At 31.6% G+C, this 17995-nt stretch overlaps 1 non-coding gene and 1 pseudogene across 1 annotated transcript; both read left to right on the top strand.

The window, feature by feature from the left end:
- Nucleotides 1–1436: 1436 nt before the first annotated feature.
- LOC127796822 (pentatricopeptide repeat-containing protein At1g71490-like) lies at nucleotides 1437–9715 on the top strand (annotated as a pseudogene).
- Nucleotides 9716–17326: 7611 nt separating this feature from the next.
- On the top strand, nucleotides 17327–17433 carry LOC127798557 (small nucleolar RNA R71). Its single transcript, XR_008022421.1, has one exon. It is a non-coding gene; the product is annotated as a small nucleolar RNA R71 (small nucleolar RNA).
- Nucleotides 17434–17995: the final 562 nt, after the last annotated feature.

Below are 17995 nucleotides of genomic sequence, written 5' to 3'. Positions count from 1 at the left end.
TTCGAGATTTTAACGCCTGTCTTAGCTATTCGATTATTGGGTTTGTTAAGCTGAGAATGTGTAAATTTGGATTTTTGGGATATTGTGTGATGTATGACAACTATTGTGATATAAAAAAAATTTATATTCCCGAAATCCTAAGATATAACATGCTCAAGAAATTTGGGGTGTTACACAAAGTCTTGAAGCTCTCCTCAAGGCGACCTCGATGGCAGCCTCCAATGGCCGAAACAGACAACGAAAGACGCCTTAAACGACGGTTGCAGGTCACAGTTCAGCCACCCCCGACTTTCCGGCCAACTTGCTAAAACCCCACTTATTCTATGCCAAAAGCCTCCAAACTTTCCAGAAAAGATCCTCACAACCCAAGGATCAAAAGCCCCTTATCCCCGAAGCTCGATTCAAGCAAAAACACGGCCAATTTCTTCGACTTGCCCTTCTAAACCCTCGACCTTCTCCTGCTATTTATACTTGTTCTTGACCCAATTCCCCACCATATCTTGCTCGTTCTTATCCCATAAGCCCAAATCTAGCCTTTAATCCCATAAACTAGCCCTATATCATGAGCTAAATCACTCGAAAAATCTGACCAAATTCTTGGTTCCATCCGCCATTAATTCTGGTCACGTCGCCGCCGTGCTCGGCCAATGGCCCCCAGAAGCTTCACCATCACCTGGAGACTACCCTAGCACCTCCAGGCGACCTTCCCAACGTCCAGAGGCGGCTGTCGGTGGCCATGTGCGGCGGTCGCGTTCACACCATGGTATTTTCAAAATTTACAGTTTTGCCCCCATGAATTTTCTAATTGCATTTTCTCCTTATCCAGGGAACCCCTATACTTTTCGTTAATTCCTCGACTGCCCTCAAGTTCTAAACTATTCATTTCCCTTAATATTTTCTAGAAAATTCATCGTTTTGACCTTCCTCGGGCAGTTTACGAAATCTGCACTTTTGCTCGGATGCCCCTAATCGAGTGTTTTCATCCTCAAACCTTCGCGAATCTCTTTGTTTTGTTGAATATCATTTATTTGGACAATTTTACCTTCATCGACTTGCTTGACATAGTCCCTCGCCTTTCGTTTATATTTTGAATATTGCACTTTGGCCTAAAACTATTATAAATTCCATTTTGACCCCGTAATTTTTGAAAAATACTCTTAATATTAAATATTAGGTATTACAAAGCTCACTATATTTCAAATTTCAATCGACAACAAAATAATCCATACTCCAATAATTACAATCTAGGGTGGAGAAATCACCCAAATTTCTCATGGAGCAACAATAAAAATAATATAAGGGTACATCTACCTGGATTTTAGCCTCAAGAAAAGAAGACATCCTTAGAAGATTTGGTGGCAACAATAGAGTTTGTGATAGAGACAAAGACAAACTTCCAAAATCAATAAGCTGCCATAAGGAATTTAGAAGTACAAATGGGGCAATTGGCTAACACGTTGGCAACAAGGTCACAAGGTGCACTACCAAGCAACACTGAAACAAATCCTAAAGAGCATGTGAAAGCCATCATTCTTAGAAGTGGTAAACAGCTAGAGGAGCAACAACAAAAAGGTGTGGAAGAAAATTCAACCAAGACAGTGCCTTTGTCTCAAGAAAAATCACACAATGAAGAAGAAAAGAAACAAAAGGAATACAAGCGAGAGCCAGTCAAACCTTATGTTTCTCCAATTCCTTTTCCACAAAGACTTCACCAACACAATGAAGATAAGAATTTCTTAAAATTTCTTGATGTGTTTAAAAAGCTTCACATTAATATTCCTTTTGCATAAGCATTAGCTCAAATGCCAAGCTATGCCAAGTTTTTGAAAGAAATTTTATCCAAGAAGAGGAGGTTAGATAACCATGAAATAGTAATGTTGACTGAGGAGTGCAGTGCTATAATTCAAAACAAATTACCTCCAAAGTTAAAAGATCCAGGGAGTTTTACTATACCTTGCAATATTAGGAATTTTGAATTTAATAAAATTCTATGTGATCTTGGTGCAAGTATTAACTTAATACTTTTCTCTATTTTCAGGAAATTGGTCTTAGGTGAACTGAAGCCTACAACTATTTCTTTGCAATTGGCAGATAGATCTATGAAATATCCACTAAGAGTCATTGAAGATGTTCTTGTCAAAGTGAAAAGTTTCATCTTTCCTATAGATTTTATTGTGCTTGTTATGGAGAAAGATAGAGAGGTACCTCTCATTCTTGGTCATCCTTTCCTTGCTACTGGAAGAGCTTTGTTTGATGCGTAATAAGGTAAACTAACTTTGAGAGTTGGGGAAGATGAGGTAAGTTTTAACGTTTTTCGATATTCTAAATATCCAATGGAAAATGATACATGCTTAAGGATAGACTCAATGCATAATTGTGTGGCGGATTATCTAAAAAATTCTATTGATCCATTAAATGAATCTCAATCAATCTTTGAGGATGTGTTTATGCGGGTTGAAAAAGTTTACTCCACTCAATTTGAGTCTGACATGAGAAATTTTTTTGAATCACTTGGAAAAATGGCTCAACCACAAAGGTGCCTCAATCCTACCATGAAAGAGGTAGTGGAACCAAAGGTAATCAAGAGGTTAAATGCAAGTGGGAAACGAAGATTTCAAAATCAAAATACCCTAGTGCTCTCCAAATCATGGAACTCTCCATATTTACTTTATGTGTTATTATTTTCTTTTCTGAAATTAATTCTCCTTAATCAATTGTTTAAATAACATTTGAGTTAATATAATTTTGGTAATTATCACATGGGAACAATATTCTACTCACTACTATATTACTTGTGCTATTCATACACTTGCAAAAAATTGCCATCAACATTGACAAAGATTTGGTTGTCCAATAATTCTCCATAAAAGATTTGAGAGAAGTGACCTATATGTTGGGAATCTGCGTCTATAGAGATAGAGTGAGGAGATGGAAGATAGAGAAAATACTAAATAAGTTTAGCATAGAGAATTCCAAGAAGGGTTTTGTGCCTGTTCAACATGGAATTCATCTCTCCAAGTGGATTTCTACCAAGACTCCAAAGGAAAGAGAGAGCATGCAGAGATTCCCTATACTTTAGCAATTGGGAGTTTAATGTACGCTATGTTATGTACGATGCCTGATATCGCCTATGCAATGAGTGTCATAAGCATAAATCAGTTTGACCCAGGTTTAGAACAATGGGTAGCCGTAAAAAATATCCTAAAGTACTTGAGAATGACTAAGGCTATGATTCAATCCTATGGAGGAGGTGAGCTCCATGTTAACGGGTTCACAGATTTAGATTTTTAGTCTGATATCGATGATAAAAAGTCTACATCGAGCTTTGTGTTTGTTTGCAATGGTGGAGCAGTTTACTGGAAGAGTTCCAAGCAAGAGATTACTACTGATTCCACCACGGAAGCGGAGTACGTTGTAGCATGTTATGCAACAAAAGAGGTTGTTTGGCTCAAAAAGTTTCTTGCTAAACTAGAAGTGGTTCCGTCCATTGGGTTGATGATACCACTATATTGCAATAACAATGAGACTGTTGCACAAGCCAAGGAATCTAAGTCTCACTAGAAGTCCAAACAGATCAAGTGACACATCCATCTTATCTAAGAAATAGTAGCACATGGGGACGTGCAATTATAGAAGACACTACAAGAAATTAGGCTTCTTGTGATAAAATATTTTTGTCACAATAACTATGAAAATTGACAAAAATGCTTGTCATCATGTTAATCACAACAAGCGTGTCTTAATAAGTCTCACTAGAAGCCAAGGAATCTAAGTCTCACTAGAAGTCCAAACAGATCAAGTGACACATCCATCTTATCTAAGAAATAATAGCACATGGGGACGTGCAATTATAGAAGACACTACAAGAAATTAGGCTTCTTATGATAAAATATTTTTGTCACAATAACTATGAAAATTGACAAAAATGCTTGTCATCATGTTAATCACAACAAGCGTGTCTTAATAATTATATTGTGAAAAAAACTAAGTTTTGTCACAATATCAATAGTTCTATTGTTACAAAAAATATTGTCACTTAAACTTACTGATTATGATAAATTATTTTGTTGTAAACGAATTTTTTTTTGTCACAATAGGTACTATTTAGTCACAATAAATCCAAATTTTAGATAAAAATCATATGTTTTATCATGACAAAATGTATCTTGTGACAAAAAGTATTTTGTCACAATTTAAACAGTGACAAAACTAATTTGACATAATTTTTAATGTGATAAAATTAATTTTATCAATTATTTAATATTGTGACATATTTTTTTGATAAAATAGAAATAGTGACAAAATAAATTTCTCAAAATTATTCAATAGTGACAAAATATTTTTGTTAATGTCCCAATAGTGAAAAAAATATTTGTGATAGTAATTAGTATAGATGACAAAAAAAAATTGAAAGAAAATATTAATATTGGTGAACTTGTTTTTCATAAAATTAAAAAATATGACAAATATTTTTCTCAAAATTATGAATTGGTGACAAATATTTTTGTCATATTCTCAATGTCCCAATAATGACAAAAATATTTTTGTCAATAATTCACACAAATGACAAATTTCTTTAGTAAGAAAATATTAATAATAATGAAATTATTTTGTCATAAAATTGAAAAATATTTTTTCACAATTTAAATAGTGAAAAAACTTATTTGAAATAATTTTTAATGTGATAAAATTAATTTTGTCAATTATCTAATATTGTGACAAATATTTTTTTGATAAAATAGACATAGTGACAAAATAAATTTCTCAAAATTATTTAATAGTGACAAAATATTTTTGTCCCAATATTGACAAAAATATTTGTGTTAGTAATTAGTTCAGGTGACAAATTTTTTAATAAGAAAATATTAATATTGATGAAATTATTTTTCATAAAATTGAAAAAAGTGACAAAAATATTTTTGTCAAAATTATAAAAGGGTGACAAATATTTTTGTCATATTTTTAATGTCCCAATAATGACAAAAATATTTGTGTTAATAATTCACTTCTTTATTAAAAAATATTAATACTATTGAAATTATTTTATCATAAAATAAAAAAATATGATAAAAATATTTTTATCAGAATTATCAAAGGATGACAAATATTTTTGTCATATTCTCAATGACCTTATAGTGAGAAAAATATTTATGTCACCAATTCGTAAAAGTGATAAATATTTTTTGTAAGAAAATATTAACATTGATAAAATTCTTTTTTTCCCAAAATCATAAATAGCAACAAAGTGATGAATATTTTGAAAAATGTGATTTTTTTGTCTAAATTTAAAAATGTAAAATTATTTTTCAATAATCTAATTGTGATAAAAAAAAATTCATTTGTTGTAACTATAATAATAACAAGCAGTGACAATTTTTTTTCTCTATTTAAATTGTTTTTAGTGATAAAAATCATGTTGATGGAATTATTTTTAAAACAATTCTTATTCATCCTTATATTAAATAAAAAATTAAAAAATACATAAAATATAATAAAGTCAACAATACTAAATATAATAAATAAAATCAACAATACAAATAAAAAAAACTTCATAGATGGAAAGCCATCATTTCTAAAATAAAAACAATGCTCCTAAATAATACTACTTTCACTCTTGAAACATAAAAATTAAATAAAGTTACTTGACACCAAGCATCATTGATCTTCATCTACTTGTCGCTCCATAATTTCTCTTGCTGTTCCAAAATTTCAATCTACCAAAAAGAAAATTATTAAAATAAATAAAAATTAAATGAATTTGAATTGAATAAAACACTTAATTAATAATTAAATTATATATTTTCCTTCATGAAAAGAAACATATGTATTCACTTCACCACTTCATTTATGCCTTAACTCATCAATCAAAAATTTAAGTTGATCATAAGATTCTTGTAAACTGTTTATTTTGATTTGTTGGCTTTGTATTTGCTCTTTTAATTCAGTATTTCGCTTTTCAGATTCAATTTTTTCAATTTCTAAAATAATTTCTAGTTCTAATTCTCTAAATTTACTTGGTTTCACCCCATAACCAAGTCTACGAATATATCCAGATTTTGGCTTCAAAACCTTTTCAAGAATCTAGCGCCCAGTCATTTTAGTACCATTCTCCTTTGTTTTGATCCAAAGAGCATTTGTTTGCTCCTATAAAAATAAATATAGAAGTTAATTCAAGTATAAAAATTTATATAAATTAATAGTTAAAATAATATATTATTAAAAATCAAAAAAATGAAGTTACTTGCATAGTTTTCTTGAGTTTGTGGGTGAGTCCAAGTACGATCACTTTTAGGATGTGTCTCAAAATAAAGGCTTACTTCAATAGGCTGATCAACTTTATCTTCTTGCTTTTCTTCTATATTTTCTTCTAAAATCTCTTTCAAATTTTCCTCAATAAGTTCCTATATTTAAAATTGGTAAAAAAAAAATTATACATATCAAAATATTTTTAAAAATATGAAGTACAAGGTAGTTTAAATAACTATACTTCAACTTATAACTAATTAAACATACCATTTCAGACATGCATTGGCAATAAGACTTTGAATCTGACATGTGTGAAACTTGCATCTCCGCTCGATTACTTGTATTTGATGCACTTTCAACCTACAAATTTATACAATATATAATAATAAGAGAAAAAAATACTATGAACAATTAAATCACAGATGAGAAAATTTATTTATTGTATCTAAATTTATTAGAAATAAAAGATTACCTTAAATTTTTCCCCTTCAAAATGAGTACATAAAGCTTTCCAATCATCTGATTCCATGTGATTGACAGGATTTTCACGTGCTTCCTCCAGGGTAGCAAATTTCTTATAATGCATGTGGCATTGATATTTGTAAATAATAAAACGTCTGGCCATAATCTTATCCATCACTTTTTTTGTATGTGAATCACTCAAATATATATCAAACTCACTCTACAAATATTTAGTTCAAAATAAGTAATTTCTATATTATAAAACTTAATTAACACATAAAAGTACTTCAAAGAAAATAAAAAATTATAAATATATCTCACCTCGATTTTTGAGAAAATTGACTTCTTAAGAGCATCTGTCATTTTTTTATAATAAAACACCCTTAATGGTGTCAACAATCGAGTGACAACTCCAATCTCTATTTTAAATATCTTTTCAGTAGGGTCAATTAGTAGATGCATTAATTTTTTAATAATAACTCCTCCAATCTTTTTACCCTCTTTCATTCGCTTTTTAACCTCAAATGCTCTAATTATTCCCTGACCTCTTTGTTTTGTATTACCTGCTGTAATTTAATCACATTATACAAACAAGCTAAGTTTATCAAACTAAACTAAAATTAAAATTAATAAAATAAAAATATCATCAATGGATAAATAATTAATTAGAAATCCAAAAAAATATAAATAAATAACTAACCTCTACCAATTGTTGACTCAATTGTCACCGTGTCATTTGGACAAATTGATGAGCTCCTAATCTTAGTCAAAGTGGATGGTGGAATACCATTATTTGTTGTTGGTGGTGCTGAATCTTTTTCTCCAAATTGTGTAGTACGAACCATAGTTGGCAAAGTGACGTTCTTTTTGAAATTATGTGACAAAGTAATAGATTGTATTTGTGTACTAGAAACCTTTGATGGTAAAATATTAGATTTTGATTGCACATGTGTAACAGAAACATTTAATGGTACAGTAGTGGACTTTGATTTAAGAGTAACTGTTTTTTTTCTGACCAAATGCTATAGCAATTAAATCTATTATATAATAAAAAAAATATGTAAGTCATCCATAGTAATATTGTTTATCGACTATCAAGGTAAAATTTCTAATGTATCGATCTATTAATCAAATTATATTACAAGATAGAAATAAGAAGAAAAAAAAAACTAAGAGGTATTTTATTTATCCACCCACCCTTTATTTACTAATTGAATCCGTTAACAAAAACAAAACTATAATTTGACAAGGCCATATCATAATTTTACTCTTTATTATTGTTGCCAACAATTATTAATATTGTTACCAACAATTATTAATATTGTTAGTATCAAAATTGTCAGCTATTTTCTTGAGATAAAAAGAAATAAAGAATAATTTAATAATAAATCAAAATTACCCAAGTGTTCACAAGGCTTGTGGTGACGAACTAAATCTAGAATTTGGCAGGGAGGTGCATAGCTCTATTAATGCTAGCAGCCTTGGCAGGTGCTTGTTTGTGCACAATGCTTTAATCTCTGTGTATGGGCGGTGTGGGGGAAGTTAATATTGCTCGTAAGCTGTTTGACGAAATGCCTGAGAAGGATGCAGTTTCATGGAAATCAATGATCTCTGGATATGCTTCCAAGGGTATGTGGGGAGAAGCTTTTGAGCTTTTTGAAAGAATGAGAATGGAGGGCATAGAAATGAACATCATAATTTAGAATATTATTGTTGGTGGGTGCTTGAAAACTGGAAACTATAAGGGGGCACTTGAATTGCTTTCTCAGATGAGATTTTGTCACACTCATCTGGATTTTGTTGCAGTGCTCATTGGTCTGGGTGCATGTTCCCGTATTGGTTTGCTAAAATTGGGGAAAGAGATTCATTGTGTAGCAATTCGTAGTCATTTTGATGAATTTGATAATGTTAAAAACACATTAATCACTATGTATGCCAGGTGCAAAGACCTTGCACATGCATATACTTTGTTCAGGCCCGGATGTACTAAAAGTGTAATGACTTGGAATTCCATTATTTCTGGTTACACATACTGGGACTGCTTTGAGGAAGCCTCCTTTCTATTTAGGGAAATGTTGCTTTCTAGGGTTGAACCTAATTATGTAACAATAGCAAGTATTCTTCCCCTTTGTGCCCGAGTGGCAAATCTACAAAACGGTAAGGAGTTCCACTGATACATTACAAGGCATGTGGAGTTCCAAGATTATCTACTACTACGGAATACTCTCGTGGATATGTATGCAAGATCAGGAAAACTTTTACTAGCAAGGAGGCTGTTTAATTTGCTGAACAATAAGGACAAAGTGACTTGTACTTCGTTAATAGCTGGTTATGGGATACAAGGAGAGGGGCATGCTGCGATAGAACTTTTCAAAGAGATGATTAGGCTTCAGATAAAGCCAGACCATATAACTATGGTTGCTATTTTGTCAGCTTGCAGTCATTCAGGACTTGTTAGTCAAGGCCCAATGCTATTTGGAAATATGCCAAGTATCTATGGTATAACTCCTCGTCTTGAGTACTATGCTTGCATGGTCGATCTCTTTGGTAGGGCTGGTTTACTGAAGAAAGCGGAGGAGATTATCACAAGGATGCCTTATCAACCAAGCCCTGCAATGTGGACCACTCTTATTGGAGCATGTCGCATCCATGGAAACATGGAGATAGGGGAATGGGCGGCTGAAAAATTGTTGGAAATGAGGCCTGAAAATCCAGGATACTATGTTCTGATTGCTAACATGTATGCTGCTGCTGGTTGTTGGAAGAAGCCAGCAAGAGTGAGGACCTTCACGAGGGACTTGGGTGTGAGAAAGCCTCCTGGCTGTGCTTGGGTTGATGTGGGTACTGGATTTTCCACACCCTCAAGCAAATGATATTTACCCTTTGTTGGGGGGGATTAACCAAGCAAATGAAAGATGCTGGTTATGTTGTCATGCAAGATTTTGAATTAGATGATGAATTTGAGGAGTCTGATGAAGGACAAAACTTGTGTGTGAAAAATGCATAGTTGCATCAGTTAGGTGAATTCTGATGTTCTATCCTTGTGCTTAGTTTTGATGATGAAAAACATATTTTATTAAATTCTTAAGTCATGAATCAAGGTGGTGGTTTTCAACAAAAATCAATTTTAAGTGCATTGTTAAAATGAAAACCAAAAAGATTTATAATTTTCTATTTTAGTTAGAGATTTGCAAAGTCAAGTTTTTAGTCTTAAAAGAATCTCCTAAAATGATTTTCAAATTAGCTTTGAAGTCATTGGTCAACATAGAGCTAAAATTGTTCTAAGGCAAAATACCAACTTGAACATAAATGTGTTTGATGAAAATTCAATCTTAAGTATGAAAAATCATTTATGTTAATCTCATTCTTCAGAATAAGCTTTCATATTTTGAAACATGCATGAAAGGTTTTGACTTGAAACTTAATCGTATGAAAAATCCTTTAGTTCATGCATCATGTCTTGAAACTCATTTTGATATCGTTTCAATATTTTTCTAAGTCTGGAAAACTAGCACCTTATAAGGAGACATATATGAAAATGTTTTCTTTTTAGAAAATTAACTTCCGGTAATTCAATAGCTAACATTCATTAGTGATAAAATGATTTTTAACGAATTTTTCAAGAAATAGAAAGTGTATATCTTGGAGGTGGTAAAATCGCAAAATCCTAAGTTCCTACTAAAATCCAAATTCTACTTTTTTATTCTTACGGATTTTGATTTTTTAGATATTTTTATTGAATCCAAATGGGGGGTACTTTCTTATTTACATTTATGTATTAAAGTAAATGGAAGGTAAAATATAAATTAAACAAAATGAGGACATTTACTTAAACTAAAGAAATGTAAATATGTGGTGATGTTTTGTATTAATCAAGTGTGCTTCTCATGTTATCTGTTAAGTTTCCAGATTTTCCAAGAAGATAGTCGACTATGTTGTTTAGTGCTGTCGACTATGTTTAAGGATAGTCGACTATGCTGATTTGATCTGTCGACTATTTAAGGCTTCTGTCGACTATTTTTGTATCTGTCGACTATCAAGTAAGGATAGTCGACTATGGCTTTTCATCTGCCGACTATTTTTGTTCATAAAATTCAAAATTTTCTTCACATTTTTGCAATAGTCGACTATGCATATGTATCTGTCGACTATGGGATTTTTTGTGTTATAAGATAGTCGACTATGCTTTTCTGTCTATCGACTATGGTTAGTTTTATTTGATAAAATAGTCGACTAACCTATTTTCTCTGTCGACTATGTGTTTCGCAGAAAGCTTCCAACGGCTATTTTTTCAAATCCCAACGGCTCCAAACGACTATATTTCTCTTCAACTTTGTGGGACACTTATATATACATGTCATGGATGATCAAAAGAAGGCTAATGGACGGAAACAAGATGATCTAAATATTACAAATCATTTTATTTGTGCTTACAGTGTTCTCTGTGCTTTCATTGTTATATTTTTCTATGCAAGGCTTTGTTCTATCATTGTAAATCTATTCTTAAGCCTAGTTTTCATTGTGAGAGAACTTGTAACTAAGAGTGTTAACTCTTAGCTTCTCTTTTTCATTTGTATCGTTGTTTTTTTCCTAGCTTGTGTAGCTAGAGGGTCCATTTGAGTGGGAGGTTGTAATTCCTAGTCTCGGACTAGAGAACCTACTCGGGTTGAGTAGAGGGTTGATAGTGGATGGTTTGAAAAATCCTTAATGAGGAGCTAAGGTAGTGGATTAGGTTTGGGTTAAGCCGAACCACTATAAATCTTTGTGTTCTCTCTTGCTTATGTTTCTTCTTATTTGTTTATCACTGCTAGCATTTCATTATCCTCACGTGCATTGAGTTATTTATTTTCAATCAAAAGGATTTCAAAGTTCTATCAATTAAGTTTTTTTTTTAAAATAACCAATTCACCCCCTCTTGATGTGTGCCATAGAACCTACTGTTCTAACAAATTCTTGTCGGGAGAGTTTTTTAAAGGCCTCCCTTCATTCTCGAGGTAATATTATGAAATTACATATCATTTTTCTTTTAATCTTTTCTTATTTGTTTATATATACTTGTTTTCTGTCTGAAGTCCACTTGTTTCTATTGTCAGTTATGGTTATTATTATTACTATTATTTGTCTTAAATGTTTTATTAGCCCCCTTCCTTTCTGGATTTTCAATATATACTTTGTCTCAAATTCCTGTGAATTAGCTCAAAATCCTCTACGCAGTCCCATATTCTAGACATTAAGTGCTTGTTTGGAATTGCTGTGAAATTTCTACTATCATGAGAATCACTTCTATAGAAAGCACTTTCGCAAGCATTGCTTTTGGGAAGACGTAGTTTAGTATTTGGCCATACTATTTGAGAAACACTTTTAGTATTGTTATATATGTTTGGCTAATGATTAAAAAAAAGTGCTTTTAATGATCAAATTAACGAAAAAAAACATTGACAAAAAAATTATCTTACATGTGATACCAGGGTAAGAAATGTGAATCTTAGATCCCAAATCAAGAGGAAAATTTCAGTGGAGAACAATAGATTGTGTTTTTGTTTTTGTTGTTTTTTTTTTTTAAAAAAAAAAGTTGCTACTGATCTTGGGGTTTCAAAAGCAACCTAGAAATCCCAGGACCATTGATTTGTCCCACAACTTGCATACTATAGTAGCATATTTCAGCCTTAGAATCTAACAAATTTTCTAATAATTTCTAAAATCTTTGGAATTTCAATGTTCTATTCTACTAGAGATTGATTGTTGTATAGAATGAAAATAATAATATAAAATTAAAGTTAATTTTTTATCTAACATGTTAAACTTTTAGATGACTTAGTGGTTAGTAATTCAATGGTATCTCTCTCATTGATTGGCTGGTTGGTAATAGAATCAATGGATGGCTATGAAGAATTTGGATTTCTCTTTGAATAAAACTAAGGCAAAAAAAAAAAAAAAACTGGCGAGCCTTTTTCTCCTCCATCTTGAATTGTCGGTGCCAAGATAGACATTTTGACATGCTTTGGCCAGAGAGTGATCATGGGCTATGGGTCACATCAAAAGGTTTTGTGAAGAGTGTGACGATGCAATCATGCAAGAACCCTCATTGTTCACCTCATCCTTTCTTTGCCATAAGTAGCTCCTCTGTGCGTTTGTGTGTGCTCCATAACCAACCAACTCATATGTGATTTTATGCACAATTAATTCGAGTAAGTGTATCCTAATCAAATCTACATATAGTGATGAAAAGATATCGATCCCACGAGAACTAGATTACAATACCAAAATGATTCTAAATTAACCTAAGTTGAACCAATTAATTAATCGATAAATAAAAAGAAAAATAAATGAAAAATTGGATTCTTTGTGAGAAAAATTAATTAATGAGTGCACTAGGGTTTAGATTTCACTTAATTTAGGTTATGTAATTATCTATTTAATCAGATTCAAAATCACAAATACCCTTATAATTTTTTATAATTATTTGCATGTGATGATGGATTTCCCTCAATTAATTAATAAGTTTTCTCAAATCATATTAATTCTTTATTAATTCAATTTCACTGTCAAAATTTTGAGCAGATATTAACGAAATAAATAAGTATTAAGTTATTTGAAAACCTCTAATCTCAAAAGGGGATTTGACTTACTAAGTTTTCTCGATTCTCACACATGAGCGAATCATCTTTCGATTTCATAGTCAAATATGTGATTTATATTACCTATAGATCTAATTTATAACAATCTTTTAGTCAGTCATGCATAAATTATTAAAAGGTGGTCAATCTTTTAAAGTATTAAGCACAGCAATATAAATTTCTCGCGCAAATAATAATCGAGTTTTGAATCGAATTAAACAAATAATCACATAATCCCAAAATCAAAATCCATCCAAACCCTAGTTAAAATAATTTAGCCAGACATTATTAAAATAAAAACAAACGCTGAAATTGAAAGAGAGTGAAAGATTGCTTCCTACCCAGATCTGTTTCCCTACCCAGATCTGAAACAGATCTGGGTCACAATTGATGCTGTGTATTGTGCCGATGCCCACTCCAATCTTTCTATTTTTTTTCGTGCGCCGCTTCAATTATTTGCTCTGTCCGCCATTTTACTATGCATGCCCAGAAGTCTCTCTCTTAATTCCTGCATTGTGCACGTGCTCGGCCCTTCAATTCCTTCCCATCCAGCCATTTCAAAGGACATGGAGACCTAGCCAAGTCCAATTCACGCCACCGTTTGGACTTATTTAATAATATATATATATATATAAAGATACACACGTCATTTATTAATATATATATATATATTATATATAATAATTATCTTATTATAATATTATATATTTAAATAATATAAGATAAAATATAATATATATAAAAATTATAATTTAATATATAATATAATATATAATATTTAATATATTGTATCTTTAATTATATTATAATATTAATTATTTAAAATATTTATTTATTTTTTAATTTATAATATTAATTTTAAAATTAACTTTATAATATATTTCTTTTCTTTTTACGCCCAAATCTTCAAAATTATTTCCTTTGCTGGATTCCTACAAAACAAGATTAAAATAATGTAAAATCCATATAAACATACATTTATGTAGGAAAATTAACATAAGGTAAAGATAAAAATTAAATAAAAATATGTAAATAATTAAGCCCTATCAAATACCCCCACACTTAACATTTTGCTTGTCCTCAACCAAAGAAAAGAAAGAATTAAAAAATAAACATTTCATTTTCATGCTAGGCCAAAATCAAAAATTCCAACAACATATCAACGCATAATTAATCTCAAAATTGGTTACCTTTCCATATTATCATATCAACTCTCAGTCCAAAAGTATTAATTGAAAGAATTAATCATGCAAAATCATCACTTTTGATGTTATGCATACTCAAAATTAATTCATGAAATCTTGCACCTAACACAATTGAATCATGCAATAGTTTTCTTACAATCACTTCTCTCTACTACTACAAACATAAGGAGTAACAGGGATAATGATTTTTTTTTTTTTTAACTAAACGAGTGCATTTTATGCTCCATCTCGCTCAACCTTATTCACCCTATTTACTTAAACCTTGTTTAGGCCTAGCTCAGAAGGAATAATCACAAGAAAAGCATTACATTTATCTTTTATGCATAATCACACAACTCACACAACTTCGCAAAGAACATGTACTTTAATGATCTTAGAACCCAAGTATACTTAATCTTGCTTTATAAGATATGGCTCATTCCAAATGAAAGACTCAATGTTAAACACAATAAAGAACCCAAATGCAAATCTTGATTCCAAATAACAGGTTCTGCTTATTTTATCTTTTACAAAAAATTTTAGTCTAGGGGTTGGCCAAATATACACCTGATATAAGTTTTGCAAAAAATTTTAATATCAAAAACACCCAAGCAAAACAAATAGCATATATTAACAATTAATAATTCCCCCCCCCCCCAAACTTATTTAGCACATTGTCCTCAATGTGAAAGACAAAAAAGAACTAGAATGAAAAATGAATACTCCCCTGGCCACATAATTGAACATTACGAATACACATGCCAGTCCAAACTGAATCAGCTTTATTTTCCTTTCTTTTGAACCTGCACAACATCACAAGTATGAGTTATTGGCCATATTTATTCAACAAACTAAAATGAAATAATAAAATCAAAAAGGAAAAAGAGCTTGGGTTGCCTTCCAAAAAGCGTTTGTTTATAGTCATTAGCTTGACTAAGTTTTCATCTTCACGAAGGCTTGAATCCTTCTTTTGTCAAAATTTTGTGCATGCCGGTTGATGGACTTATCTCTTGAATGTTAACAACTTTCCATCCAATCCCCTTCTTTTGCTCTCTAAGCACTCTTATTAATTTTTCCTTTTCACGACTTGGTGGTTTAGCTTTTGAAGAAGAAGAAGAAGAAGAAGAAGCATCCAAGAGTAACAATTTGTCTCTTTTGGATGAACAACATTTTTGCTTTTCTCCCAAATAACCCTTAGCCACGACCTTGTTCTTGGCATCTAAAATTGTTTTCTTCTCATCAAAAGAGTTAGCAATACAATTTTCTATAGGATTATCTAATCTCTTTACTAAATCATTAGTGTCATCTATCCTTAAGACTTCTTTTTCATTATCATTAAAATATTTCGTAGCCTTAAACACATTGAAAGTAACTATCTCATCATAAATTCTAAGGCTAAGTGTTCCTTGCTGGACATCAATCAAGGCTCTCCCTGTGGCAAGAAAATGTCTCCTTAAAATTAGGGGCATATCATAATCTTTTTCCATGTCCAGAACAATAAAATCCACAGAAAAAATAAATTTATCTACTTTTAACAAGACAATTGAAGAGAAATAGTGGTGGGTGTTGGTTCTTTTAATCCAAGTTTCCTGAAAATAGAAAAAGGCATCAAATTAATACTTGCACCAAGATCACATAAAACTTTATTAAAATTAATTTCACCAATAGTACAAGGAATAGAAAAGTTCCTTGTATCCTTAAGTTTTGGAGGCAATTTGTTTTGTAGAATTGCCGAGCATTCTTCATTAAGTTTCACCATCTCAAATTCCTCTAACTTTCTTTTGTTTGCAATTATGTCTGTCAAAATTTTGGCATAACTTAGCATCTGTGATATAGCATCAAGGAGAGGGACGTTAATATGCAACTTTTTAAACACCTCTAGAAATTTAGCAAATTGTTTATCCAAGTTGGCCTTTAGAAATCTTTTAGGAAAAGGAATAGGAGATTTGTAAGATTTTAAATTAAGTGAAGAAGAACTCTCATTTTTCTCCGTTGATAACTCACGATCCTCTTCTTTGGCTTTAAGATCTTAGCTTTCTTCCTCTTTTGAATGCTCTTCATCTTTTTCTTTACTTTCCAATTCTTTTCCACTTGGCAAAGTGATGGCTTTTACATGCTCCCTTGGATTCTTCTCAGTATTGCTAGGCAAACCTCTTTGTGGTCTTTCTGAAATCACTTGGGCAAGTTGTCCAATTTGAGTTTCCAAGCTTTGCATTCTTACCTCTGTACTATTGATAAACTTTGCCATCATATATTCCAAATTCGACTTCTTCTCCTGTAAAATTTGATGTTGTTGTTGTTGAAAGCCGCACTTTTTGTTTATTATTACTCCAAGAAAGATTAGGATGGCTCCTCCATCTTGGATTGTAAGTGTTGGAGTAGGGATTAAAATTTGACATGTTGCCACCATAAGAAATAAAATTAGCTTGTTCAGAAGAACCAGAAGAAAAAGGATTTCCTACTTGACAATCTATACTAGCATGTCCCCCTCGCCCACAAAGCTCACAAGAAAGAAAATGGGAAGAAGAAGAAGAAAAAGCATTCATAGCTGAAACCCCCAAATTACCCAAAATCTTATTTAATTCAACAATTTGAACATATAAAGCAATGATAGAATCAACATTATAAATTCCATCTCCCTTTTTATTTGCTCTCTCATTGTCCCATTGATAACTGTTGGCTGCCATCTCCTCCAAAAGTTCATATGCTTCCTCGGGAGTTTTCCTCGTAAGGGTACCACCTGCAGTTGCATCTAACATCGAACGAGAAGATTGATTAATGCCACTATCAAAAGTTTGCACTTGCATCCAAACAGGTAGACCATGGTGAGGACATTTTCTAAGCATTTCTTTAAATCTCTCCCATGACTCATATAAGGATTCATTACCAAATTGTGAAAAAGTTGTTATGTCATTCCTTAATTTAGTCGTTTTAGAAGGTGAAAAATATTTAGATAAAAACTTTTGTACCAAATCATTCCATGTAGTAATAGAACCTGTTGGAAGAGAATTAAGCCATTCTTTTGCTCTATCTTTCAAGGAAAAGGGAAACAACCTAAGTCGAACTGCATTTTCACTAACTCCATTATGCCTAAAAGTATCACATATTTCAAGAAAATTGGCAATATAAGAGTTAGGATCATCATTAGGGCCAGAAAATTGTACACTCATCTGAATCATCTGAATAATTGCAGGCTTGATCTTGAAGTTGTTTGCTTGCACATTGGGCCTCCTAATGTTTGATGTAGTGCCATTCAGAGTAGGTGTAGCATATGAGCTCAATGTTCTTAGATTATTTTGAGTCTGTTGTTCTTGCTCCATCTTGCTATTTTTCTCCTTCTTTTGCTTTTTTAGAGTTTTTTCAATTTTTTGATCAAAGGGTATCAATTCTCCACCACTAGTGCATGTCATGCACCATTGAAACCTACAAAGAAAAAGATAAATACTAAAAAGAAAAAAATTAAAAATAAAATTTCTAAAAGATGAA

The sequence above is a fragment of the Diospyros lotus genome, chromosome 3 (genome assembly GCF_014633365.1).
Source record: "Diospyros lotus cultivar Yz01 chromosome 3, ASM1463336v1, whole genome shotgun sequence".
Classification (NCBI taxonomy): domain Eukaryota; kingdom Viridiplantae; phylum Streptophyta; class Magnoliopsida; order Ericales; family Ebenaceae; genus Diospyros; species Diospyros lotus.
The sequence above is the reverse complement of the archived record's forward strand: the minus strand, read 5'-3'. Positions and strand labels throughout refer to the sequence as shown.